Below are 21,294 nucleotides of genomic sequence, written 5' to 3'. Positions count from 1 at the left end.
CTCCAAGTACTTCAGTCTTTACTCTTAAAGCCTTCAACTGATTGGATAAGGCCCACCCATGTTTTGGAGGGTACTCTGCTTTACTCAGTCTATTGATGTAAACATTAACTACATCTAAAAAAATACCTTCACACCAACATCTAAACTGGTGTTTGACCAAACAACTGGGCACCATGGCCTTGCCAAGCTGACACATAAAATTAACCATCGTAGATACTTTGCAAACTCCAAGGGAAACAGAGAAGAATTAAAGACCAGCTGCATACACATGATAAAGTGCCAGAACTCAGTCTGTAAAACATGTTTCTCCTGGGGCCTGGAGGGCGTTTGTACTTACAGCTATTCTTTTCAATTAAACTCATTTCACTTGACACCAAAAATGTCCAAGTTTATAAACACGGGCTTTTAAGTCAGACAGACCAAGTTTAGATCCTGACTTCACCATTTATTCATTGTGTGGCCTCCGGCAAGTTAGGCAGCTTCTCTGAGCCTCAGTTTACACATTTTGCAAAATGGGGATAATAATAGCCACCCCACAGGGGGTGTATTTAATGTGTGTGCACAGTGCCTGATGCAGAGGTAAGCACTCAATAAATAACAGCTTTGTTGTAAAATTACCAAGAGGTATAAGATGTACTCCCTTTTTTTGGTCTTCATGGAAGCCACTAATACCCCACTGGCCCTTTGATGCCAACTTCCTGGCTCACATTGACTCATCCTGCTGTCTGTCTTTCTTCCCGGGAGTCTCTGTGAGGAATTGAGCTCCCTCTAGTTGGGCCCTGGAAGCTCGAGCTGCCCCCACGCCCTGCACCCACTTCACCTTCCTGCCGTGCAGACGGGGGGCAGCTCACTAGAAAGCTCAAGCCCTGCAAAGGCTTCAGGAGAGCTGCTGCCTAGAAGCAGAAAGGGATTGGTGGTTGATTGACACAGATGCCCTGCCCTGGCCTGGGGGGGGTGGGGCGCGGCCTTAAAACTCTCTCCATTCCTGGTCCCTGGAGGTAAGGAGACTTTCTGGAAAAGTAATTGTAGTAAGAGGACATTGTTACATCAAGGGATACAAACATATTCCTTTTATCAGGAAAGCAAATTTCTTGAATGCTCAGCTTCAAGGGTGTGGGAGATGTTGGGATGCCCTGACCACAGGATTCTCCCATTTGTCCAGCAGCTAGGAAACAGAAATTAAAAAATACAGTACAATTCTGCTATAAAACACTTTGCTATCCAGAGGTTCAAAGACACTGTGTAGCTATTTCTAAGACATGTAAATTCTACATCCCAGATGCTGTCTTGGCGTGATTACATTCAGGATGCTCCAGAGCCCTGAAGCCATGACAGCATCATCTATCCTCAGCAAATACATGCCATGGGCCGCTGGCTTATTGTCACCATAGGAGGAATGTGTCTCCCAGGACATACCCCTAAAGGGTCACAGGAAATAAGGAGGGGCAGGGGACTCCAGCTCTGCTCTCTATCCTTCTCTTTTCTCGCTAATCTTGGGCCATCTTTCCTGTAGACTGTATATCTCATTCAGTGAAATTAGTCATTTTTTTTAATTGATGTCATAATAGTTTATAACATTGTGAGATTCCACTTGTACATTATTATTTCAGTCACCATATAAACATGCCCCTTCACCCCTTGTGCCCACCCCCCAACTTCCTTCCCCCGGTAACCACCAAACTGTTCTCTCTGTCCGTGTGTTAGTTTATCTTCCACATATGAGAGAGGTCATACAGTGTTTGTCTTTCTCTGTCTGGCTTATTTCACTTAACATAATACCCTCCAGGTCCATCCATGTTGTTGCAAACGGGACAATTTTATCTTCTTTTATGGCTGAATATTATTCCATTGTATATATATACCACATTTTCTTTATCCAATCATCTGTTGATGGACACTTGGGTTGCTTCCACGTCTTGGCTATAGTGAATAAAGCTGCTACGAACATGGGGGTGCATAAGCCTCTTTGGATTGTTGATTTCAAGTTCTTTGGATAAATACCCAGAAGTGGGATAGCTAGATCATAAGGTATTTCTATTTTTAGAAATTAGTCATTTTTATAACCTCTGCATGTACCAAGTGGCACTAAATTCTGTTAAAAATGATAAAAGGTGGATACTTTTGAACATTTACATCAGCCAGCTTATTGTTTTAAGATTCACCTCAACTGAATTTAAGATGCACATGGGTACTATTTGGCAATAATCCAAATTTTATTATATATTTATCATATGTCTTTTTTTGAAAGACAATAAAATACTAACAAAAACGAAAGCTGAAATTAGACAGACGTGTGAAATGCTGAGCAGTTGAATTGAAACAAAAACTTGATATCAACTGGACAATAATATTTCCTCTACAAGTGTGCCCCCTCGCAAGGATTGGAAATTTGTTGTTATATCAGGCCCTCAGAAAAGGTATTGGGGAAGGTGAGGAGGGTGTTCCGGTAGCCAAAAACTCTCTTTCTAAAGTCATGTTTAAAGTTCTCCTTAACTCTTAAATCCACTATCCCCTGAATAAATGCTTTTGTTTATTCACAATGAAGTGAACTATTTTTCAGAAGGCTACTTTTATTTTATTAAGTGTGTGTGCCTAGTTCTCTCTTAAAACCAAATGCATTCCCTAGTTGTGGAAGATATTGAACCTGTAAAATGTGGAGTGCTTCTGAAATGGAGTGTTGTATATTGTTACCACTCATTACAAAAAAATTACATGCACATTACAGAAACATCAGAAAAAATAGATGAGCAAATGAACCATATCAAACAGCTATAATTCCAATCATCTAAATATGACCACTGCCAACCTATTGGTTGTGTCTTTCACATGCATACAAACATATGAGTGTCTCCCATGTGTGTGCAAACATACACAGTCGTCCCTTGGTATCCGAGGGAGATTGGTTCCAGTACCCCTGCAGATCCCAAAATCTGCAGATGCTCCAGTCCGTTATGTAAAATGCTGTAGTACAATGAGTACAGTTGGCCCTCTAGATCCCAGGGTTTTGCATCCATAGATTCAATTCAATTCCCCTGTATCTGTGAAATTTTGATCTGCAGTTGGTTGAATCTGAGGATGTGAAACCCTCAGATACCGAGAGACGACTGTACACACAGTTTGTGTCTTATATATAAACATATCCACACATCATGTCTTCCATATGCACACGAACATATATGTACACCAGAAGTATCTTTCATATGCATACAATTATACACATACATATGCATCTTTCATATGCACACAAACATGTGAGTACATCATATGGCTCTCCCCTGTAGAGGCAAACACATATGTATATCATATAGTCTTGTATATAAACATATAAATGCACACATCATGTGTCTTCCGTATGTACACAAACACATATGTACACCAGATGGTTCATTCACATGCATGTACACATACATGTTTATCATATGTGTCTTTCCTATGCACATACCCATACATGACACGTGTGACTTTCATAGACACACACATATGTACATAATATGTGTCTTTAATATGGATACAAACACATGAATCTCATATGTGTCTTTGATGCTCATATAAGCATATGCATATCCTGTGCGCTTTTATATGTGTATCTGTTGTTTTTCAAAAATAGATGATGTGTAACCTTATCTACATAACCTGATATTTTCACTTTCTGTTTTGTTTTTCACTTTTGTATGCTGTACATCTTTCCTCACCAATAGATGTTTTTCTGCTGCCGCATAATTTTAAATAGCTGTTTAAAATTACATTGTGTGAGTACATAGCAATTTATCTAGTTGTCCCCTATTGTTGGACAATAGAACATCCTTGGGTTTACCATAGTCTTAAATAGAGCCGTCTGCAGGTCAGACGATTTCTCACTGTACCAGACTCACATAGGATACTTAGTTGTCATTTTTGTAGCATGTTTCAGCCTTGAATTGGAGTCACTTATGTGCAGTTATATTTCCCTCTTCTTTGGGGGCAGGGCTTGTGCCTGGAGGACAGGGCTCCTTGCTCAACCAGCTTCTGCACTCTTGAACCGCAATTCAGTCCCGTTCAGTTTAATAAACATTTACTGAGCTTTGTCACACAAGCTTGCACGTAATAGATTCTCAATAAGTGTGTTGAATGGAAAAATATTTCCACAGATGGAGTCCTACAGAAGAGCCTGGTGGGCTGTCTTCTTCTTCACTGGTGTCAGAGGCAGTCCAGTGCGGGGGTTCCCAGTGCCACCTGTGGAGTCAGACAGGCATGGGTTCGGGGCTGGGTTCTACGTCTTACAAGACCTATGACCTTGTTATTTAGCTTCTCACACCTCTGTTTCCTTACCTATAAAATAAGGTTAATTCCGGTGTTTTCCCCTGGGATTGTGAAGATCATTCAAGGCAACATAAGTAAAATAGCCCAGCATCTGGAACACAATCAGTGTTAGTTCTCATTATTATTATTGGTTATGGGTTCCTGAATAAAACAGATGAAAATTGGAAGTTAAGTGCTAAGCTGTTAGTAGATACCAAGTTGAATTTAATTAAATAATTTGTCAATTAGTATAAGAGAAACAAAAAAAAAGGAGAACAGAAATTTCTCACTGATGTAGCTCTCTGGACCTCCGCAGGGCCTATCCGCCTGGAATCGTCGGCCTGGATGTCTGGTGATGTGTTACTTACACGTTACTTACGTGAGTACGGTTCTAGTTTCCAGATGGAGAAATTGCTCTGCAGAGAACTGTTTAAAAATGATGACACTATATTGCAGACCGTGGGGCTGTATCCACACGCAAGACTCAGCATCAGATTCCTCTGGGATGTGTGCTAGGTGTTCTGCAGTGTCTGCCTAAAGCCTCTCAAACCTCTTTCTCCTCCAGCTGTTGCTACACCTCACTATCGGTTTCTGTGACATTTTGAGCAAGAATGCCTCCCATGATGGCAGTTCTTATACTCCAGAATGGACAAGAGGCCCCTTAAGAGATCTTTTAGACGCATATTCCCCGGCCCCACCAGACAGTGATTCAGAGGCACTAGGGGCCCAGAATCTGAATTCTCATGTTGCCGATGAGCTTCTGATTTGGGTGATTCACAGACCACACACTGAGAAAGCCTGTGCAGTGGGCACTATGGAGGTTCCACACATGAGAAAGGAGGAATCGTGTTTCCTGATTCTGTTCTGTAATTGCTGGGCTACACCCTCTCTTCAGATTCCACTAATAATACAACGTGAGGATACTTCTGAGCTTGAAAAGCCCCCGTCCCAGTAAAACTGCTCTTCACAGCTCTGGAAAATTACCTGTTAGCTTCAATGGCCCCCTTTGTTCAACTCGGAAGTTTCCGAGCTCTAGGAGATATACAACTATTTATTTAAGGTTTCATGTAATTTCTGTTGCCAAAATGTTTTGAGAACCAACAATTGCTATATGAGTTCTCAGTGGTGTCCCTGTAGCACTAGCTTTCCCAACAATAAAAATAAGGCTTTTCACGTTCATCCTTTATAGTAAGTACAGCTAATATCAAGTACAAAAAAGGCACCTTATTTTCTCAGAAAGAAAAAAAAGTTAATCAAGACCTGCTCAGAGTAGATATTGAAAAATAAGAACAATGTTCCTCAACACTTGTGTTTAATATTAATTGCTTTTTTTAACCTTTAACACTATTACTAATTAAAAGTTCATTTTATTTCCCATGACTTATCTTCAGCAGTTTTTATCAATTATAACTAATCAGCAAGATGAAACTGATTGTTAGTTGTTTTGAAACCTCTATTAATTTGTTTTGAACAAAATGGCATTAAAATCAGCTTGGCAGCCTTGTGTTAAAATGTGTTACAAGTTTAAATGAATAGATGAATATATTTACATACATAAGCAAACATGAAATAGAGGTATGTTTAGTGGAATGAGTTTCATGCTGGATTTTTCCCTGTCTCTACTATCTCCTCAAGAGGCAATTTTGGGCAAATCACTTAAACAATCTGAAACTCAGTTTTCACCATAAGTAAAATAAGTGTGTATTTTCCAGGGAGATAGGGCTCTAGGTAAAAATGGAGATTTCTCTAAGCTGCTTTAGGGTGCCTTCAGCAGGGTGTGTGTAAAGGAGGGAGCGTCAGTCCCCTCCACACCCCCAAGGCCTCCCTGCAGGTTTGAGGGTGCTGCACACAGCTGTGGGGCTGGAGTTAGCAGCAGCCACCAGTGAGGAACCACAAGGGCTCATGAAGGACTGAGAGAAACAGCAGGCCACGGGGCCCAGCTGGTGAAACCCCAGGACGCGGGCTGCAGTGGCCCCTGAAAGAGGAAGCGGGCTGATGCCAGCACAGCACTGGGAGAGTCTGTCACACCCAGCAGAGCAGCTGCAGAGCAGCAGCAGCTGGCAAAAGTTGCAGGAGCACGGATGAGATATACCACAGAAATGACAATTACTTGGGGGGTGAGGGGGTGGGCAGTGAAGTAACAGCCAATGCACCCAGATCATGGGACTACAACTATTTTACACTCAGAGTAACTCTGTTCATAGTAGGGTATTCATAGCTTTAAGTCTCAGATGCCAAAACAGAATTGCAAGGCATTAAATGACTGACTTAGAGATGTACATTTGTAGTAAAGATAATAATCCTAGAATTCGTGTTCTAAAGTACCTTTTGAAATACAGCCCCACATGCAAAATAAAGCCATTGTATAGATACCGCTACGCACCTATTAGAATGACTAAAATTAAAAAGACTGATCAAACTGGAACTCTTGTACCCTGCTGGTGGGGATGTGAAATGGTGCGACCACTTTGGAAAATAGTTTGTCAGTTACTTTAAAAACAACTACCTTATGACCAGCTTTCTCCTTGTGGACATTTTCCCTAGAGGGATGACAGTATATGTCCACACAAAGACTTGTACACAAATGTTCACAGCAGCTTTACTTATAAGAGCCCAAACTGAAAACAGCCCTGACGCCCATCCACAGTTGAATAGGCACACAAGTTAGGGCATGCAGTAGACCATTACTCAGCAATAAAGTGTGTGCTGACACATGCAGCAATGTGGATAAATTCAAAATAATTATGCTGAGTGAAAGAAGGCAGACCAAAAAAAAAAAAAAATAATACATATGGTGTGATTCTGTTTACGTAAAATTCTAGAAATGAAGAAACTTTTGGGGTGACAGAAATGTTCCTTATCTTGATTGCCGTGTTGGTTTCACAGGTACATTCATAGGTCAAAACATCAAATTGCACATGTTAAATATGCGCAGTCTATTGCAAGTGAACTATACCTCAATAAGAGGGAAGAATAAAACGCTCTAGACTAGACTTAACTCTGTCCTGTGATTTTGTCAGAATGACTCATGGATTTTTTGGCCTCATGAAATACGCGTAAGATTTCCAGAGATTCCTGGGACCATTTTCATTCCTTTCCTCTTGGGTATGCCATTCGATTAATGCTTGAGTCTTCTTACCTGACTCCTCACCTTAAAATAGCAATCGTGGTTAGGGCCCCAGGAGTGAAAACCCAAACACATATTTGAGTGCCCGGAGAGCAGGGTCAACCTACTTCCTTGAAGGTACCAGGATATATTTCCAAATTCAGGACTAGAGGGCAGTGCAGAAAAAAATTGGGGCTTATAAAATTTAAATTCTCTGTAGAGCAAGCTATTTAGACCATCTTGGGATATAAACAATAATTCATAGGAACCTCGCCCTGCATCACTATCGGGCTGCATGGACCATCAGGCACTCAGGAAAAATGCAAGAGGAGGTTCTGGTTACAGGACAGCCTACCCCTGGAATCTAGGAGCACCTGTGTAAGTGCACACCACACAGCCAACTTCAGTAAGCTGATGCGGGAAGCGCAGAGAATCCAGGTTGATTGCTTCATCTGCTTGGATGCTAGCCAAACGGGGGGACATGCACGGTGGGCTTGTTCTCTTGACTCCACCAGAGAGAGAAGAAATCTCAAGTTCCCCCAGCCCAGACAAGTGTTGCTCTGATGATTTGACAGACAAACTCGGGCTCAGAAATTATGAACCGACACATCCATTATTTGCTGTGACTCTAAGACCCCGTGTGTCTATAAATACAATCTGTCTTCTGCTTCCTCTTTCCTTGATTGTTTTTAAGTAAGCACTGAAATAGGATTACATAATAAGATTCAAAAAGAGAGAGATCCGTACAGGTGAAGCGGGGTTAATATCATTGTGTGAGAGAGAAAGAGAGATGGGGAAATTTAGAGGAAGAGTTGGTCTGCTTGGTCCAAATGCCTCTCTGCCAGTAAAAATTTCTTTTCAAAACTGAAAAGTTTTAAGTTTTATTTTGAGAACAGAGACAGTGTGGCTGTGTAGGAAAATGTCTTTCTTCCTAGAGACGCTTGCTAAGGTGTTTAGAGATGGAGTGTCAGGGTGTCAGCAAGCTACGACAAGTGGTTCAAACAAACCCAAAACAGCAACAGCGAAACCTCCGCGTGCAGAAAGATAAAGCAAATGTCATAGAACGTTAAAGAGTATATGGACATTCATTGTACAACTCTTTCAACTTTCCCTTAGATTTGAAAATTTTCAAAATAAAGTTGGGAGGAAAACATAATTCCATCCTAGTGTATTTTGCCATTTAAGCTAATAGAGGTACAACTTCCCAAGTCCACTGGCAAATTCAACCTACTCACTAGAGGAAAGACTTTCATGCGCCACTAAAATGATCTAAAAAACAAAAATGCATTGCTCACACAGAACAGGTAAAACATTTAAGGGAGTAAATGAGCAATCCAAGATGATGATCAGGGAGGTAAAACTACTTTGTTATAAATCGTAATCACCAAGCATAGTATCAAGCAGGGTGCTCATATTCTGATACAATGTCTTTTTTTGGTGTCAGCATCAGAGGCAGAACATTGAAACAGGTAGGACAAGACCTAATCTTGTATAACTTGTGTCTTCTGGAAAGATTGCATGGATCGAAGATATGAGACTGACAATTCATCCTGGTTCTGCCACTAACTAGATATATGATCTTAAACGAGCCATATATTCTTTCAGACCTTAATTTCCTCATCTTTTAAAATGGGATAGTAAAACATTATCTATCTCAGAAGATTTTATAAGGTTAAAGGATAAAAAATATAATTAAAACTAATCTGAAAAGTTTAAAGTGCAGCACGAATGTAAGGTATATGTGTTAATAATCTTTATGTTCAACAATGAAGAATACCTCTTTACATAGAGCAATTTGCTAAGTCAAATTAATATCCGCATATCAATTGAAAACATGACATTAATAGACATTAGTAGTTTTATTCTGGCAAATACATTCCAAACTATTTCATCAAATTAAAGGAATAATTAAATATCTTAACATATGCTCACTAACTTGAAATTTCCCAACTATTATTTTGTGAGTTTATTTCTAAGCAAAGCTCTGATTTCTTTTAAGTAGGAATATTTCTTTCACTTATAACAACAATGGAGGGAAAAAGCAGTTTGTAGAACAGGAGCCTGGTGATAAATTGTCTTAAAATGGCAGAGCAGCAGGGACACTGGGGTGACAATGTGGTTTTAACTTGTGGCGCTTGTGACTCCTCACACTGAGGCAGTGCCCTCCGGCTGTGGAGGGCTGGGCAAAGCAATGGATTTAGGTTCTAGTCCTGCTTCTGCCACTAAGCCCTTGTGTGGTCTTAGAAACACTACTTCCCCCTCTGATGCCTCATTGATGAAATGAGGCTGTAAATGGTGACATTTAAGACTCTTCTAGCCCTGACATTCTGTGAGCCTATGACATGACTGGTAAAAATTATACCAAAGTTTTACTTTAGCACTTTTCCCTTGAGTTTCAAGATGTTTACTTGGCTCAAGGATGCATAACTAAGACCAGCGGGTAGAAACTGCAGAATCATGAATTTCAGTTGAATACACATCACAGTGTTTGGAAGATTCAGTCTGTTTAAAAGTAGCCTGGGATGGTGAGATCTCTGGCCCAGAAGGCATGCGAGCTGCCTCTCTGAGGTGTGCCCTGACCCGGAGGCTCTAAACACACAGCAGTGACAGACAGAGCAAAACCAGGAAAGCTGCAACGACACAGCAGTTCTCAAATCAAGAAGACATGTCCCTGGACCAGAAACAGAACAAAAACAGAGCCAGCAGTGGGGCCCCAGTGGAGGCCTCCAGGCCCTGGATCCTGAAGCAGGGAAAGGCAGTTGGGAGTTCCATTCAGGCAGGATAACAGACTGAAATGCTCACCAAGGAGTGGGAATGGACCCAGACATATTGTGGAAAATAGAAGGTGGATCTGGGTCTTCCCATGAAGAAGGCTAACAAGCTACTGCCACCAGGTCTATGGTTACACAAAGCTGCCTGCTAGGCAGGGGAGAAGCAGCCTAATGCCAGAACCTGGTCCAGGATGCTGGCCGGTTGAGTGACCATATCTGCTTTTCCCCCTCCAATATCAAATGCACTGGGAGCTGGGGGAAGGGGACAGGAGGAGGCACCCAAAACTGCTCAGCCTTGTAAGACGAGTGAGCACAGAGAAAGGCAACAGCAGATAAAACACTCCATCCAACCATCCAAGGATAAGGGCAAAAGACCATTTCTGCCATGCCCTCTAACTGGTCTTCCTTCCACTCTTGCCCAAATCAGTCTATTTTTAACAAATAGTCAGAGGGATGCTAGTAAATTGGAAGTCAGGTCATGGAATTCCTCTGCTCACATCTTCAATGGCCCTCCATTTCCTTCAGAGTAAAATCAAAGCTTCTGCCAAGGACTGTAAATGCCTACATGACCTGGTCTCGTGGCGCTTCTCATTACTGCTCTCATTTCATCTCCTCCTCCCTCCCTCCCTCTACTCCTGACACACGAGCCACCTTTGTCCCGGCTGTTCCTTCAGCCTGGAAACCCCCAACCTCCCAACCAAGAATCCATCATATCTCATCTTCTCCACATTTTGGCTCAAATGTCTCTTTTCAGTGAGGCCTCCACTGATCAACCCCATTTAAAGCAAGGCCATTCCTCTTACTCCTTGCAATTTCCTTACATGCTGAACACACCTTCAAACACTGTTGTTAAAAGTCTGCTTCCAGGATTAGCAGTACAGCATCACCTGGGAGCTTGTTAGAGATGCAGAACCCCACCTCGAACCTTCTGAAACAGAGGCTGCATTCTACCCAGGTTCCAGGTGACCTGTAGACACATTAAAATTTGAGAAGCACAATTCTAACATACAGCAAAATTTACTTCTTTATTATATTTATTGTTTACGGCCCTAATTCCCTGTGCTAGGATGTTAGTTCCACAAGGTTAGGGATCTGGGTCTGTTCTCTTCATGATGAATCCCAGAGGCTACAATAGCACCTGGCACATATTTGTTGAATGAATAAATGTTTTCCTATAAATATCTGTAAGAGAATTTCTTTCAATATTACCTGTAGGAGCCAGAGATTTATTTATTTATTTGTTTTATAATTTTATTTATTTATTTGTTTTTCCCCCAAAGCCCCAGTAGATAGTTGTACATCATAGTTTCACATCCTTCTAGTTGCTGTACGTGGGACGCGGCCTCAGCATGGCCGGAGAAGAGGTGCGTCGGTGCGCTCCCGGGATCCGAACCCGGGCCGCCAGCAGCGGAGCGTGCGCACTTAACCACTAAGCTACGGGGCCGGTCCAGGAGCCAGAGATTTAAATTAACAGTCTTAGATTTAAGTCTGGTGGAGAACAGTGAACAATTATGAAATTTTTTTCACTTCTGGGCATTAAAATATATCAGTTCACTGAAGAATACATAGAAAGAATAAAGTATGAGTGGGGAAAAGATGGAAGACTATGGAAATATAAAGAAGAAAAAGAAGCTGGAGAAACAAAATTGAACAGCCTGTGGATATCTGTCCTGCCCTTGTCCTCGGACACGTCCCTTCATGTGTGAAGCTGCGGTCAGCCCTGCATTGGGGCCAGGCAGTGGGAAGGCACCCAGCCTGGGCATCAGAAGCCCTGGCTCTCACTGGCCGGGTCAGCCATTTAACCACTCAGCCTCAAAGTCTCCATCCGGAAAATGACGGAGTTGAACCACAGGGTCTCTTAGATCCTTTCTTGTTCTGTGTTTATAACTCCATTCTGTGGGGCAGGTCCCAGACCGTCACGCTCATTTCTAGGAAAACAGACCCCAGGTGGATATCACTTCCTTCTCTTTCCTCGTCTGTGGTTCTGACTCTCTCCTCCACCTATGCTAAATTTCAACAACATGTGACTGAAACAACTCTGTGTGTAAACCCTACAAGTTTCACTGCGGAGCTGTGTGCGCGTGTGTGTGTATGTGGGCGGGCAGGAGTTGACCCCATGGTAGGTGCTGAGTCCTGGTCTCCCTCTCGCCATGGCTGAGCACAAGCCCCTCACACACAAGTACTTGCTATGGCCCGTGGTCTTGCTTTCCCTTGAACACACTCCAACCTGAAGTTGGGCCAGGGATAGTGGACCCACACCCACAGTGGCTTTCCCTTCACCTCATCCGCAGTCTTGGTTTGGGGATTATATCTTCTGTCCCCTCTTAGACTTTGGGGCCTAACTAGAAACTCTAGGTTGGTGGATTCAGTAGACAGAAGCCCTAGAGTTCTAGTACTCCACTTGGGCATGAGACCAAAACCAAGGGACACATTTTTACCAGGTACCTACTATGCGTCCAGTGCTGCGGGGTCATCTCCCCAAAGCGCACGCTGCAGAACGCTAGTTTTGTGAGGTGTTCAGTGATGTTATTTAGACAAAAGTTTCCATGATCCAGCAAGTTTGGGAAACATTGGGTGAAATAAAGTTCAACGCGTTTCCCTGAGGCAGTGCTTCTCAGAGTCTTATGCAAATGTGCCTGGGAATTTCCAAAAGGGAAGATACAATGTGAGACTTCTCCCATACTGATTGGGCATGTGCCACCTTTCTATAGAGGATCATGCTTTGGAAAACACCTGGGAAGTGCGGGCACAGACTCTCCGGCCACGTGGCCCAGCACGTGATTTCACAGACTGGACCGTGGACCCGAGAGAGGTGAAGCCACCGGCCCCAGTGTCCCGCAGCTGGAACTGAAAGTCACACCTCCTGCCTCTCAGCTGAAAGAGAAGGCAAATTATTTTTGCAGGTATTTAGTTGACCATTAATTCATCTTAAGCCAGTGATTTTCGTAGAGACACACAGACGTTAGGGAAAAAATAATTAATAATGTGAGAAAATGGGCTTTCAGGTAACCAAAGATTTTTAATAGCCAAATATGGGCTTTCTACTATTCCAAATCCCAGTGAATAATTGAATTAGAGAAAAAATTTCATATATATTGCACTATCAAGTTTGAAGGTCATGCTTTTTATTAAGAGAAATAAAATTGAGGAAACAAAACAATAAACACAACTATAAATTGTAAATTTTCTCTAAGAGGTATGATTTAGTCTGAAGCATAATTATAATCTTTACCAACCTAAGTGTTGATAAAAGTTTAGAATAAACTATACAATAACTTTAGTTATTATCCTGATTATATCTTTTAAAGCAAGATATAATATTTTGACCATGATACACGCATCGTCTTGGCAATTTTTAATCCTCTAACCTAAATGGAAACCATACCTAACCTTCCAGAATCCCAGTTATCCTCATTTAGTAGAGGAGAAAGTCCTCTGATGTCAGAGAAAAAACAAAGTTCAGAACCACAATAAGCTGACTAGTTTTTCTGGAATTTCAAATTTATGCATAGTCCTTCCAGGCCAGAGGGAGATTACCAAAATTCTTTGAGGGTTGTTTCCACGTGGTCATTCAAATCAGAGCCCGTGTGTCTGAAAACCTGTTAAGCAGAATATTTGGCATTTGGTATAATAATGACAAGTTGGTCATCTGAAGTTTTCCCTCGTTTGGTTGCACTATCCTACTATACAAACATAATCGAAAAAGATTACAGTAGTCACCACCAATCTTGTGTTTCATTAATAGGAATGCAAAAATGACTACTTAATGGAGCAAAACAAGTTAGTGCAAATATGTTTGCATACACAAGGCTGTATCACATCCAAGTGCCTGGCAATGTGATTTTCAATAAAGCCAAGATCATTTCTTTTTTATTTCATCATCTGTTCATTAGCATGGGAAACCTTTTAGTAGCAAGAGCTCATTTTCTTTTATGGACTTATCTGTGCTCTCCCACTGAACAAACATAGTAACTTAATTTCAACACATGGATAGAGAGAGTATGAATCTATATTCTCTTCTTACCCTGGGAGAGAAATAGAACAGGGACTTCTAAAACTAAAAACTGGAGATGCTTCCGTAGAGACAGAATCAAGGCTGTCTGTAAATCTGTAATCGAGGCTGTCCATAATATCTGTAAAAGTTTTAAAAAGACAATGCTGTTCCAGACCATCAGAGATGTCATTGATTTGCTTCTTTTGTTTTTGCAAACAAACCCCAACAAGATTCTATACATAACCACATAATTGAGGATGGCTTCTTTGCCTTAACTTGGTTTGTGATTAATAATTTGAAAATGATACATTTAAAAATAATTTTTACAAGTACATATATTTTCTAGTTCTGTCCACTGAAATGTCCTGGAAACAATGCCAGTTGTTACTGGGAAACAACCCCAGTAACAATGAGTGTCTCCTGGCTCCCAGACTGTGGTCTTGAAGTACTATCCTCCACAAAACAAAACAAAAATTCCACAGGGCTCCTTGGCGAAATGGATAACTCTAGGTCTGAGGTGGAGAATGTAGAAGATGAGCCTGGACTGTCTTGTCTCCTCAGATAGGTAGGACACTGTCCAAGACTACTAGAACTCATGAACCAACCTGAAGACGCTCCCACTGGCCAAAGAAGATGGAGCAGTTTGACCATCAATGCACAAAATAGCTTTCATGCACGAAATCACGCACGGTCTAATTACATCCATGAGTTCATAATTGTTAAAAACAAACAAAAACTAACTAGCCACTCTTGGGGGATGCTGGTGAACCAGTCTGTTTTCTTGAAAATGGATAAATAAAGGAAAAGAATCAAACACTTATCCACCTTTCCTATACAAACTGTACTATTGGTAAACAAATAGTAGAGGGGGGGAAGTTTCTCCTTACATAAGTATTCCAGCTAATAGGTATGATAGAGAAGCACCATTTTGCAACTTCTAACCAACTAATGGATATGCTCATTGAGCTTCAACAACTGCTCCTATGAGAGAGAGAAAGAGACAGAGAGATATTGTGTACTTCATGATAGAAGAATACATCACCACCTATGAAATATTGTCCTCCTCAACTCTCTGCTAAATAAAATGAAACTGAATCTGATCAAGCCTCTAGATACGACTACCACTTGAGAGGAAACACAGAGGATGGAGGAACCCACTAAACCACACTGTGGGGATGCCGACAGCCACTCTAGTCTGGCGAAACTACAGGACAGCACCTACTCTCCACCACAAATACAATGCAAGAGGCGACTTGAGATGGACAGACTTAAGAAACATGGCAATAAATTGCAGTGTGGTCCTTATGTAGATCTTGATTAAAGCAAACAAACTGTAAAAAGGAAAAAAACTGTGACATTTGTGAGTCAATTGGAAATTCAAATATGACTGGATATTTGATATTTTGAAGAACTATTTTTTATTGTTTAAAGGTGTGATAATGGCATTGTGATTATGTGGGGGGAAAGAACTTATTCTTTTAGAAACATATATTGAAATGTTTACAGATTAAATGATGAGGTCTCTGGGATTTGCTTCCAATTAATACAGGAGAGGGTTTGTAAAAATGAAACAAAATTGCTCATGAGTTAGTAATTATTAAAGCTGATGGGTTCGTTATCCTTTTCTTTATTGTACTACTTTGGTAAACATAATAAAAAGTTAAAAAAAATAACTATATGTGAATAGTAAAAGCAAGAAAAGAATATCTAAGATTATTCAAATCACAATTGAATCAATGCATCCATTTCTTCCTTTATCCAGAGTTCATGACATTAAGGATCTGTCTACAGCCACCCCTCCCCTCCAAAACAAGGATGAGGATTGCAAATCTTGAATGAAATTGTGATGAATGTTGCATTTCTCTTGCATTGAATTAAAAATTCTGTACTACTTCTACCAACTGTCACTTTTTAAATAATGATGCAGGCTGGAGGCTTTTCAAAGTATAATTAAAGCATTGCACTGCTATTATAATCCTTTAAATGGGCATGGGATTTGCCAGTTTAATGAAAACTTTCATAGACATTTTATTTAATTCTCACCAAACCAGAGGATGGGTCAGCTAAGCATTCTTAGTGCCGTTTTTATAGACGGGGAAAAGCAAAAATGTCCGAAGTTGCACAGCTGTTAATTAGCAGAAGTAGGATCCACATTCTTTTGCTTTCTGTTTAGTATTTTTTCCCTACACATGATGTTTCTTAGAAAAGCAAGGTGAAATTTGCTTTAAATGACATGTCAAGATAAAAGCACATTTCATTATCTTATGAAATCAAGAAATAAGATTAATATGATGTAAATGATAAGATTTAACTTCAAGAGCTAAATTAGATTGCATTTAATTTTTTTAAAAAGATGAGACTCATAATTTTTCCATACATTTTAAATGCTCTCAAGGTTTTCAAAACAAAAAGTAGACTGTCTAGGATACAAGAGACAAACTTTCCACTGACAAACCATACAGTAATCTGCTGATATACATTACTAAGGAAAAAAATGCATTTAATTCAATTATATCCCCCAACTTCTTTTGGCTTTGTTATTTCATTATCTCTCCCTGACTCTACATATAACATCCCTGATAAATTTCATCTTTGTGAGATCCTGCAACCTTAAAGAAGATGCCAACTACCAATGCTATGATGAAACATCATTCTGGATGTCCCAGCCAATGCATGAAGATAAAAAAAGCAAATGAGGAGGTCGTGGTGGACGAGGAAAGGTCAATGCATCATTAATTCCAGAAGACAAGATTATCTCCTGAATAACCTAAGGGCATCAACTTAGAAACTGTTCGAACTTATAAATGACTTCAATACTTTTCCTATAGACCAGCGACAACCAGTTATAAAATAGACGGGGGAAAGGGCATTCAAAATATTAAGAAAAATATAAAATTGAGAGCAAATTTAATCAGAAAAAGAAGAATCTTTGTGACAAAACCTACAGAACTTAACTTAGAGATCAAAAAAAAAATAAAAAAGACTTGAATAAATGGAGGGATAAAATAGTCCTAGAAATGACTGCAAATATGCCAATTCTTCCCAGTTAATCTATAAATTTAATATAATTCTAGTCAAAATCTCAATGTTTTGAAAGTGTTTTTTGTTGTTGTTGTTTTGTTTTTGGTGATGAGAAGAAGAGGGAGGTGGAGAAACTTAACTAAATAAATTGTAAAGTTTATCTTGAAAATTAAATGCACACAAACAGCTTAGTGGTTGTTTTTTGAAAGGCAATGAGAGGATGGCCTTGCATTATGAAGTTACAGTAATGAAAATAGCATGGTCTTGAACTGGAGTGGTGCCCAGAGTGAGACCTAAACATAGACGAATTCAGGATATGAAAACGATAGCATAGCAACAGGGTGGAAGCGACTGGTTAACCCATTGCGAAAAAATAAAGTTCAATTCTTTCCTCAAACATCAAATTAAATCCCAGATGGATTAATAAATTATATGGGAAATTATAATAAAGAGTCTACGGGTTTTAAGAGGCAATTTATTGGAGGACAAAAAACAAATAGCCATTAAACAGATGAGAAAATGATCTAACTCATCAGTAATCAAAGAACGATCAATTTGGAAACTGTTGACTAGGATTCTAACGTGAGGTTCTGCCTGTTTGTGGGTGAACTCCACCTCAGCCCTGTTCCTCCCCGCCTCCTTCCTTCCAATCAATCCTCTCCCGATAGGTCACTCTGTGCTGATTTCTAGCATGTATTATTTTTGTAATTTAAAAACTTCTTAGAACTTAAATATAAGAAAATCCTCATGGGAGAACTGCAATAAACACAAGAAAATTACAACAAATTTAAGCTTGAGCAAATTTGACATAAAAAATATTGCTATAGTGGAACGGGAGACTTCAAAAAAGTAAGAAATCTGTTATATTTTTAAAAGATTTGCAAACTCTCATTATTCTGCATCAAATCCTTCTAATTTCTTTTTGTGCTCTCATGTTTAAATATGTTTTGCACACAATATTAAATATGAATATTCCATTTAGAAATAGAATTCCAGGAAGGAGAAGATTGAGAGCCAGCCCTTCATCTGGAAAAGTTAATTTCCTTCTCCTCACTTAGACTGACTCTTTTTGGGGGGCTATTGTAGGAGAATTATTAATGCTTTAGGATTCATAATGAATGTAATTAGCAAAAATGTGCAAGTTTTCTGCCCCAGGGATCTTACAGTCCAATTGAGAAGACAAAACCTAAAAAAAAATTAGTCTATAGCACAAGATTGCACATTTATTAAAGGCTGAATTGTGAGGACCTATGAGGAAGGAGACCAGTCGCCCTTGTCTTGCCCACCAGTTATAACTATCATAGGCACACACGGCTGTGAAAGTGCTTTGGAAGCTACCTGCTGCTACATAGACGAATAATTATGGTTCTTGTGAGGAAGCGGGAGAAGTTAAGGAGTCCAGCTCATCAAACTGCGTCTGCTAAGCCCATCTGTGATGACCTGGGTGCTGTGAAGGATCCATCATTTTGGGGGGGGGGCGGTGCAGACTAGACAAGGAACATGTGGCTGACTGTGATAACGTCCTCTCATAAAGACCAAAGGGTCCAAGGGAGGGAGAAGGTAGGGCAAGGAGGGGCAGTCTGAGCAAACGCCCTGTATTAGTCTGCTCAGGCTGCCATAACAAAGACCTCAGACTGGGGGCTCAGAAAACAGAAAGTTATTGTCTCGTGGTTCTGGAGGCTGGAAGTCCAAGCACGAGGTGTCAGCAAGTTTGGCTTCTCCTGAGGCTCCTCTCCTTAGCTGGCAGATGGCCATCTTCTCTCTGTGTCTTCACGTGGTCTTTCCTCTGTTCAAGCAGGGGGATGAGAGAGAGATCTGGTGTCTTTTCCTCTTCTTGTAAGGCCACCAGTTCTATCTTATTAGGTCCCACAGCCTCGTCGAGCCCTAATTACCTTCTTAAAGGCCCTATCCCCAAATAAGGTCACATTGGAGGTTAGAGCTTCAACGTATGAATTTAGGGGAACACAACTGAATCCATAACAGGCCCCAAGGTGAGAATCCACATCCTACAGCAAAGGTAAAAGAGCAGTCTCTTCTGAGGAACCAGGGATATGTACTCCAGCCTTGTGAGCAGTAAGGATGGGTAGCCCTGCAGCTCGAACAAATCAAGCATTGACTCCACCTGCTGCCTGGGACCACCACGGTCTAAATGGTGCCCCTGCCACAGGCCATCGGCCTCAGGAGCTGGGGGAGCAGGCAGGGTCTCCCTCACTCGCGGGAACGCAGGCATGCAGCCCTCCCGACCCATTAATCACACCCTGGCCGTGTGCTCCGCCTCTGAGGAGCTGGGGGAACTGGTACCGCGTCCACCCTGCAGAAAACATCCGATCTATGTGGTTTTGACTCCTTTGGAGCATTTTAACCCAGACACTTCCTGCTTGTATAAACTCGCAAGGCCTGGCACACCTTAATCAGAAATTCTCCTGGTTTGAGGAAAAAGCTCCTCTGTTTTCACATGGCTAATACTACACCCGTGCCTCAAATTTCTTTTCCGCTGAACCTTATTATTACTGTTTGCTTACAGCTGGTAGTGGGGGAACTTTCTATTTTCTCTCTGGATTCTTCCCAGAAAGTGACATCCAATGGGCCCCATCCAATTCTCAATACCTGGGCACATATTTAGGACCTCTAAGAGCTTGCCCAATATTTGAATTTTGACTCTCTAAAAACCCACGGTAAAACAAAGTTTCTGCCCTGAACACACTGTGTGCACTGCTATAGTCACGATTTTGCAATGGGGGTCCCTTTAAAGCAAGCCTAGACGAACCAAGCTGGGCAGCTGGTTGCCTCCCCATCAGCTCAGATGCCCACTCTCTTGGGACTCCTGCTCCACACCTCACAGGGTCCCGCGTTCCTCAGGTATCCTGCCTCGAGACAGTGGAAACGCGACTAAACCCGCCCCAGGGGCACTGGTGTGTTGGAGAGCAAGAGCTCTCGTAGCCATAGCCCTGACGTCTTGGCTGAGAAACTTCCTGCTCAGAGGGGCACTCAGCCTGTCCTTCTGATGGTTTGGTCCACCTAGTGCTGAGGTCTGGGTGACCTCTGTGCTGAGGTCTGGGGAATCCCAAGTCTGGTGGAGCCGTAGGCTGGATCATCAGATTTGCCTGTTGCCAAGTTGGGATGAGTGGGGACCAACAAGAGGATGGAGCTTGGAGCTGTGAGCGACCTGTTAGGGTGGATGGCATGTGGACACCTCTCCTTTCTCTAGTCTAATAATGTGGGTTATTTCTAATGAAATAAAAATAAGATATCAACTTCCAATGGCATACCAAGCACATTGCTGGTCTCATTTCCATTTTTGTAGTATAAAAATAATAACACATACTTGGAAAAGATGTTGTGAGATTATGTATATATATCTTAAGAGTCTAATTTCTTTTTCTCACCCCCTTTATGTCCCTGTTTCCTCCATTGTGCTGTAGTCTTTATATAAAGAGCCCTTGAGCCTCTTGCCTGACACCAGGCTGTCGTTTATATACAACCATTTCTGATATCACTTCCACTCATCTTTGTTTCCAAGGCCAAATAAGAGAAATCTGCTGACAGGCTTCTGTTCACTTCTCAGATCCACATCTTTCAACTTGTTTTTGCTGCTATCTCCTAACTGTTTTCACAGCTTCGGGAGCAGTTTGAATCCGTCTGAGACCTTCCCCAGCCTGATCCTTTTAGAGCAAATAGGACTAGATGGCTCTTCCTTGGTCCACCCCCACCGAGCCCTCGACGCTTGCAAGAGAAGGAGCCGGCTGTGCGGTTCTGCCTATCAGCCTCTGAGCTCACGTGAGCCCTCACTCCAGGGCTGGATTCAGGGATTTTCATTATGCCAATTTCTGAAATAAGGCTGACTGTTTCATTACAAGCATTAACAAGTCATTTCATTCACTGTAAACATGATGTATTTATGATCGCAGACTAAGATGTTATAATATTACATAAGTGTGCTTTATTTTAAAGAAACTCAAAATATAAAAAGGTGAATTTATAATAATGTCTTATGAAGCAATTTCTTGTATCACCAAGGATTCTTCACCATAGAATTCCCTCCATCAGTAGCTTTAAGTGCATCAGAAGGATTAAGAGAGAAGGACCTTATTATTTAGTCTAGTGGTTTTTAAACTGGGTTCCAT

General features: G+C 41.2%; 1 long non-coding RNA gene across 1 annotated transcript in view; it reads right to left on the bottom strand.

Annotated features, from left to right (window-relative positions):
* Positions 1 to 1,656: 1,656 nt before the first annotated feature.
* Positions 1,657 to 21,294, bottom strand: part of LOC147915357 (uncharacterized) — a 73,088-nt gene continuing 53,450 nt past the window's right edge. Inside the window, exons 4-5 of the long non-coding RNA XR_015553929.1 lie at positions 4,309 to 4,390; positions 1,657 to 4,212 (exon numbers count right to left, since the gene is read on the bottom strand). This is a non-coding gene — a long non-coding RNA (uncharacterized LOC147915357). The remainder of the gene's footprint in view (positions 4,213 to 4,308; positions 4,391 to 21,294) is intronic.

The sequence above is a fragment of the Ceratotherium simum genome, chromosome 13 (assembly GCF_057802395.1).
Source record: "Ceratotherium simum simum isolate JZ-2026a chromosome 13, ASM5780239v1, whole genome shotgun sequence".
NCBI classification, from domain to species: Eukaryota; Metazoa; Chordata; class Mammalia; order Perissodactyla; family Rhinocerotidae; genus Ceratotherium; species Ceratotherium simum.
The sequence above is the reverse complement of the archived record's forward strand: the minus strand, read 5'-3'. Positions and strand labels throughout refer to the sequence as shown.